Source organism: Papaver somniferum, chromosome 1, assembly GCF_003573695.1.
Source record: "Papaver somniferum cultivar HN1 chromosome 1, ASM357369v1, whole genome shotgun sequence".
Classification (NCBI taxonomy): Eukaryota; Viridiplantae; Streptophyta; class Magnoliopsida; order Ranunculales; family Papaveraceae; genus Papaver; species Papaver somniferum.
The window spans coordinates 100,860,634-100,867,221 of record NC_039358.1 but is presented as its reverse complement, the minus strand read 5'-3'; positions in this window follow the sequence as shown (position 1 = coordinate 100,867,221).

The window sequence follows — 6,588 nt, the reverse complement described above, 5'->3', positions numbered from 1 at the left end:
AAGTACGGGTCTTCTCCTTCTCTGATACTCCAAGCCGAATTTCTGCAGATGACATAAGACACAATTGGTGAGATGTTTTATTCAAGTGACATGCGGCAGAACCATAAACTAGAGGGTTGTGTTATGCATGGGTTTTTTTTAAGCATAACTTGTTATGCATTTATTTCATCAGAAGCATAACCTGTAATGCATTGATTTCTTAAACAAGCATAATAAATATAACAACATTTTTTGCATAACTGAACATGCATTAAACATTGGAGCTGCATAACATGTGATGTAGATATTTTAAACAATGCATAACTAAATGCATTAAACATTGGGAGCTGCATGACATATTATGCAAACAATAAAGGTAATTTTGATGTACTTACAGGCTGTTGGCATTCTCAAAGTATGTCTTCAGTACTTCCATCATGGCTGGTTCTATTGTATCCTTGTAATCTTGAAAGCATTCCATTGTTTCCAGCGGAGGTAATTTTCTGAACGGCAAGCCAGTAGACGTACGGGATTTTCTTCTTCAACTTTATTCTCATCAGGCTTGTCTTTTTGCTTCTTCTGCTTCCCTAGCTCACAATCTTTGAGTAGTACACTGGTTGTCCTTTGATTACATGTTGTCCTTTCCTTGATTCTTCTTACCTTGCTTCCTGGTTGCTTCCCATCCTCTTCTGCCTTGTTTGCTTTTCGCTTCAATACTGACTTTTTCTTCAATGGTGACCTCTTCAAAAATTCTGTTCTTGGTACAAACTCCCCTCCTACGTCTTCTTCCTAGAGATTCATGTAACCAAAATTGTTAGATATAAACAGTTTATTATGAAATTAAGTAAATAGTTGATTAAACAACAAAACAACAATATAGTAAACAGTTTATAATAAAAGAAGAGGTACCAGGTTTTTTGAAACGGTCTCCATCTCAGCATCTTCATTATAGCCTTTCTTTTTCAGCATCTTGTGTGGCACCAGGAGTTAAAGGATTCTCAACCACCATCTCCTTCTCTGCATCAACAACCATCTCAACAGCTACTTGTTGTGGTTTTCAGCCACTGGCTCTTCTGGTTGTTGTGGTTCTTCAGTTTGATGTTGTGGTATCTCAACAGCGGGTTGTTGCAGATTTTCAGCTTGCTCTTGTGGTCCACCAGCATCATCTTTAATTGCAGCAGCAGGTTGTGATAAATGCAGATTAAATGTGGGCACCACATATTCTTCTGCTTTCTTCTGAGTTTCTGGAAGAATGTCATCATCACCACCGGCCAAAAAGTCTCTTTCCTGTGCTTCAAGTCTTTCTTGTGTTGTTGCTATATTTGGTGTTGTCTCCAATTCCACTTGAGTTTCTGTTTCCTTGTCGTCGCTGGAGAGATTAACAGCTTTTTCCATGTCCATGAACTTGAAAGGTGAAGACTGGATACCTTGACTAGCCGTTTGGTCTTGGCTATCGAGTCTGATAACTTCTGGCACTGATTCTTGTGTAGGTGGTTCAGTTGAAGATACCAGTTCAACAAGAGTCTCATTCCTTGGCAAGTTTTGGCTCAGTGGGTCGCTTGGCTCAGCTGATGATACATTGACACTAGGTCCACCTGACGACTCCTCCTGCACTTCTATGTTGCCACAATCAACAAGCAATTCCTTCACGTAATTATACAACTTTTCATTGAAGTCTACTCCACTCTGTCTATTCCTCTCCTGAGTCTGCTTCATGTCTTTCAGCTTTGCTTCAATGATCTGCAACCTTGCTTCAGCACTATCGGGGGGACACGTTTCTTGTTCAATGATCTTAATCGCATCCAGAAATGCTTCTTCATACTTGTCCCTGTTCTCTTCAAGATTCATTGCGACGAGATCATATATCTCTTTCCTTTTTCTTGGTTTTCTTGGTTCACAGAATTCCATCTCCATTGCACTGTACTCATCTCTAAATTTCTCATTATACTGCAACATGATTAATGCCACTCATCAAAGGAATGCATAAAAATATAACAACATTTTTTATATGCATAACCTGTGATGCAGCTAATCTAAACAATGCATAACTAGTCATGCATTTAATATTGGAACTGAATAATATGTCATGCATTGATTTGTTAAGGTGCATAACTTATTATGCATTTAAAAACACAACCCTGCTTAACTCCTTTTCAATATTGAAAAATGCATAACCGGTCATGCATTCATATATTGGGTTGCATAACATGTTATGCATTGATTTATTAAGGTGCATAACTAGTCATGCATTTAATATTGGAACTGAATAATATGTCATGCATTGATTTTTGTTAAGGTGCATAACTTATTATGCATTTAAAAACACAACCCTGCTTAACTCCTTTTCAATATTGAAAAATGCATAACCGGTCATGCATTCATATATTGGGCTGCATAACATGTTATGCATTGATTTATTAAGGTGCATAACTTATTATGCAGTTATCATTTTTTGCTAACGTAACTTATTATGCATTCATTTTTAAGGAATTTAGAGATACAGTCATAGATGCATGAAGGTCAATTATAAATCATGAAATGTTCACAAACAGGTACTTTTAAGAACGTAATATTCTTCTTGAGCATTGCTTTCTTCATTGATGCCAAGTCCCACTTCGCAGCTCTCGGTGTAGCATTGGAAATGACCTTGACGATGTCTGATGATATCTCATCTATGTTAGAATGCTCAGCCAACCAAAGCTGCAAAAAATAATAACTAATAAGATATTTTGTATCCAAGAAAGTAATATTTATTGACAAATGTTATGAAAGTAAAAAAAAAACTAACTCACAAGAGAATATATAGTGAAACCACTGCAATTCCTGATATGAAGATTGTTTCTTTTGACAGTCTTGATGCTCTCCATCAGGTGTTCATGAATAAGATCAGGAAAAGAGACAGAGTCCATGGTTTCCAAATCCTTAACCAAACCAATATACGAGACATCTAAATTGTCTCCACTTGAACGACAAAAGAACAAGACGACTAGCATGTAAAGGCAGATAAGGCAGACAACTTCCTCTTCATGACCTTTCTTATCAAGTTTTTCCAACACCAGCCTTTCAATATCATCTATACACACCTTTGTTACCCGTGCTTTGGGATCTTTGCTGATAAATCCTAGCTTTGTTTTGAATGGGAATTGCTTGACGAGGGGATGTGACTGAGTCATCTTTATCTCTGCCTTCGAAGTCAGAATATCATTTCCTCTGTCTCCTTCAATTCTTGGAATCAGAAATGTAACAGCAAGCTCACTAGACGTTGATGCTATGGACTTGTTTTCAGACAACTTGAATGAATGTTGATTCAATTCTTCATGGTCATATGATAGAAAGACTTCATCCATCAGCTTGTTGCTCTTACCATCCAAGTATGCCATGTTTGCAGCATATAACCAGTTATAGAACTTTCCAAACACACACACATTCATCATGTTAGCCTGCAACGGATTCAAACCACCTCTGTCTTTTATCTTACTAAACAAGTGATCTACCCTAAGGAAACCTTCTCTATAAGTACCTCCTTGAACTGTAGATTTGGTTTTAAGTTTAATTGCGTAAAAAAAAGAACAAAAAAATGCATTTTAGAACTGCTATTTAGAACAACAAAGGAATGCATAACAAATATAACAACATTGTTTTATATGCATAACCTGTGATGCAGCAAGTCTAAACTATGCATAACATGTTATGCATTGATTTATTAAGGTGCATAACTAGTCATGCAGTTAATATTGGAACTGAATAATACGTCATGCATTGATTTGTTAAGGTGCATAACTTATTATGCATTTAAAAACACAACCCGGCTTAAATCCTTTTCAATATTGAAAAATGCATAACCGGTCATGCATTCATATATTGGGCTGCATAACATGTTATGCATTGATTTATTAAGGTGCATAACTAGTCATGCATTTAATATTGGAACTGAATAATATGTCATGCATTGATTTTTGTTAAGGTGCATAACTGATGCATAACAGGAACAGGAAGGAATTCAACGCACCTTGTTTATAGACAACACATTGCTTATTTGTATTATCATCCTCATTATCTGCATCACCCAATACTTCCTTTGGTGCAGCTTTCTTTGCTTTCTTTGCCTTGATTTGCATCTCCTTCAGTGTTTCGACACTATCAATTTCTTCTTGTTCATCTTCGACATCAGAAGGTAAAATCACATTGAGGAGAAAATTATGTTAAAATCGAAGAAGAATAAAGTGATAACTCAAAAACAATTACGGGTATTCAGGATTAAAAAAAATAAATTCAAAAAAAACAAAATCAAACAATGACAGATGAAGCTAATGATAAATCTCACCGGGTTTTTTCTGTTTCTTCGACTTCATTTTTCCTTTTCCATCTGAAGCATCAAGAACAAAAATTAAAATCGAAAATCAATAAAATCAAATGTACCGAATGCATGCAAGAATAAGATCGATTAAACTAGTTTTAGTACCTAATTTCTTCTCTTTTGATTTCTGAAGACGTGTTTTTGTCGGTGTTTCATCCATTTTGGTTCTACTGAATTCTAGGGTTAATGTTTTTTAGAGTTTGAAATTGATTTTTAGGGTTTGATCAACTTCAATAATCAATCATCCGTTACAGTGTTTATGGAGGAATAGGAATAGAAAAACGGATGAAGAAAAAATGAGAAGAACGGATGAAGAAAAAATGAGAAGAAGAGAAAACAAATGGTTCCGACCGTTTTTGGGAGTTAATAAAACCGCTGAAGGGTAATTGAGGAACTCTGCACGTTTTTAATGATTTTAAATAATGTTGGGCGCGACCGTAGGGAAAAGTAATTCTGGACCCGGCGGTAAGAAAAAAAAAAATTTTGGACCAGCCCCTAAGTTGGAGTTACAAGTTGTACGTGGCCTCATTATCAGCATATATGTTGTTAGTGGAATGTAAAGAAATGCTCATTTCTTAATTAAGCAGCAGCTTGAATTCTTATCGAAGAAAAGGAATCTGGAATGAACCTCGTGGCACATTTTCAGTTCTCCAAGCAAGTTGATGCCACCGATTGTCCTTGTTGACTACAGTTAGTGCCGGCAGTGGTGTTTTGTGTCTCAGCATGATTTACTGTGGGTTTTATTCTCAAAATTACTGTTGGTTAATGACGGTCGATCAGAGGCGGATGATGGAAGAGTTTGGCAGTTGGGTTTCTGAACGATGGTGGCTGCTGAGAAGACGAGAGAGATGACTGTGATTTCTTTGTCTCAAGTAGAGGCGAATAGTGGCAGTTGGAACTGATGCTAATGGTGGTCGATTGGAGTAGACCTGTTGGTGCTACACACAGACTTGAATGGAGTTGGTTGTTCTTTGATCGACACAGTTGCAGGCAGAGTTGTTGGGAAAGGTTGGCGGCATGTAGATGGAGAGATTTTAACGGAATGAATTGAAAGAACGATGCTGCGGTCAGGTTCTTGACATGGGAACGATTGTTGTGCTGGTTTACTGTTGATCGAAACAGAAGTTCAATAAGGAAATGAGAGCAGGGAGAAGCTTAGATGGTCATGGACCATCAGTTGGCTTCAAATGAATGAAGTTTACCAAGGCAGGATGAATAGAAAGCTGTATGTTGAATCTGTGTTGATTGTATGGACGAATCGGAAGAGCCAGCTCTGACGAGTATGGCCTGAAGACGAGAAGTGAAGAAGCAGTTGCTGCTTTCTTTAGTCGCATGTGTTGTTGCCGAGAAGGAACTGGTGGAGATGGAAACTTCATGGTACGATAGTGGAGATGGGAGAAAAGATGAATTCTCATGTGGTGTTTAGACGGCGTTGTAAACAGAATGGAGTTTTGCTGTCGACCTCGAATGGCAAGATGGACTTGGGTGCTGATGCTGTTGGCTCAATGGAGATGCAGTAGCTTATGGAGTTTGGGAGTTCATACATGGACTGAAACAAGGTTCATTTAGAAAGTGAAATCAGTGTCGGAGTGATGTACTTCTTAGTGCGTTGAATCAAAAATGGAGTTGCATAGGTGCTGATCGAGAGAAAGTTGTTCTCATCCAGAAAGGGAATGAAGAGGAGCCGCTGCCATTGATATTTAGGAAGTGAGCTGGTGATTGTCCGGCCAATGAATATTGGATTGCTTAGCTGCCGCAATCGATGGCAGAATGTGTTGTGTGTGCCAAAGGCAGTAAACGGAGCAAGAAGATGGAGGAGCTTGGAGAAGAAGAACGAGTGTTGGCTAATGATTGTGTACTCATTCTTATAGAGAGCTCGGACACAAAGAAAATAAAAAATGGAGCGAGCCTCATCCAGTATGGAAGAAAGATATAAAACGACGGCGAAGTCAGGGTTCTCTGTTAGTGACAGACAGAGACGGAGAGAAGCTTGGCGGCCGCTGAGGCGAGCATAAGAACAAGAGACGACGGAGACAACTTGGGTTTGATCATTCCTCTTTTGTTATCATTTTCATAGGTTTTAGGAAATCCATAGCTATGTTATAATTTCTTTGTAACTAGGGTTTATGTTGAAACCACTTTAGAGCATTAGACCATCTTGATTGAAAACATTTATGGTTTTGAGGCTATTTTGATTTGAATAAATTAATTTCATGATCTTATTTATTGATTAATTGAAATATGGGTTGTCG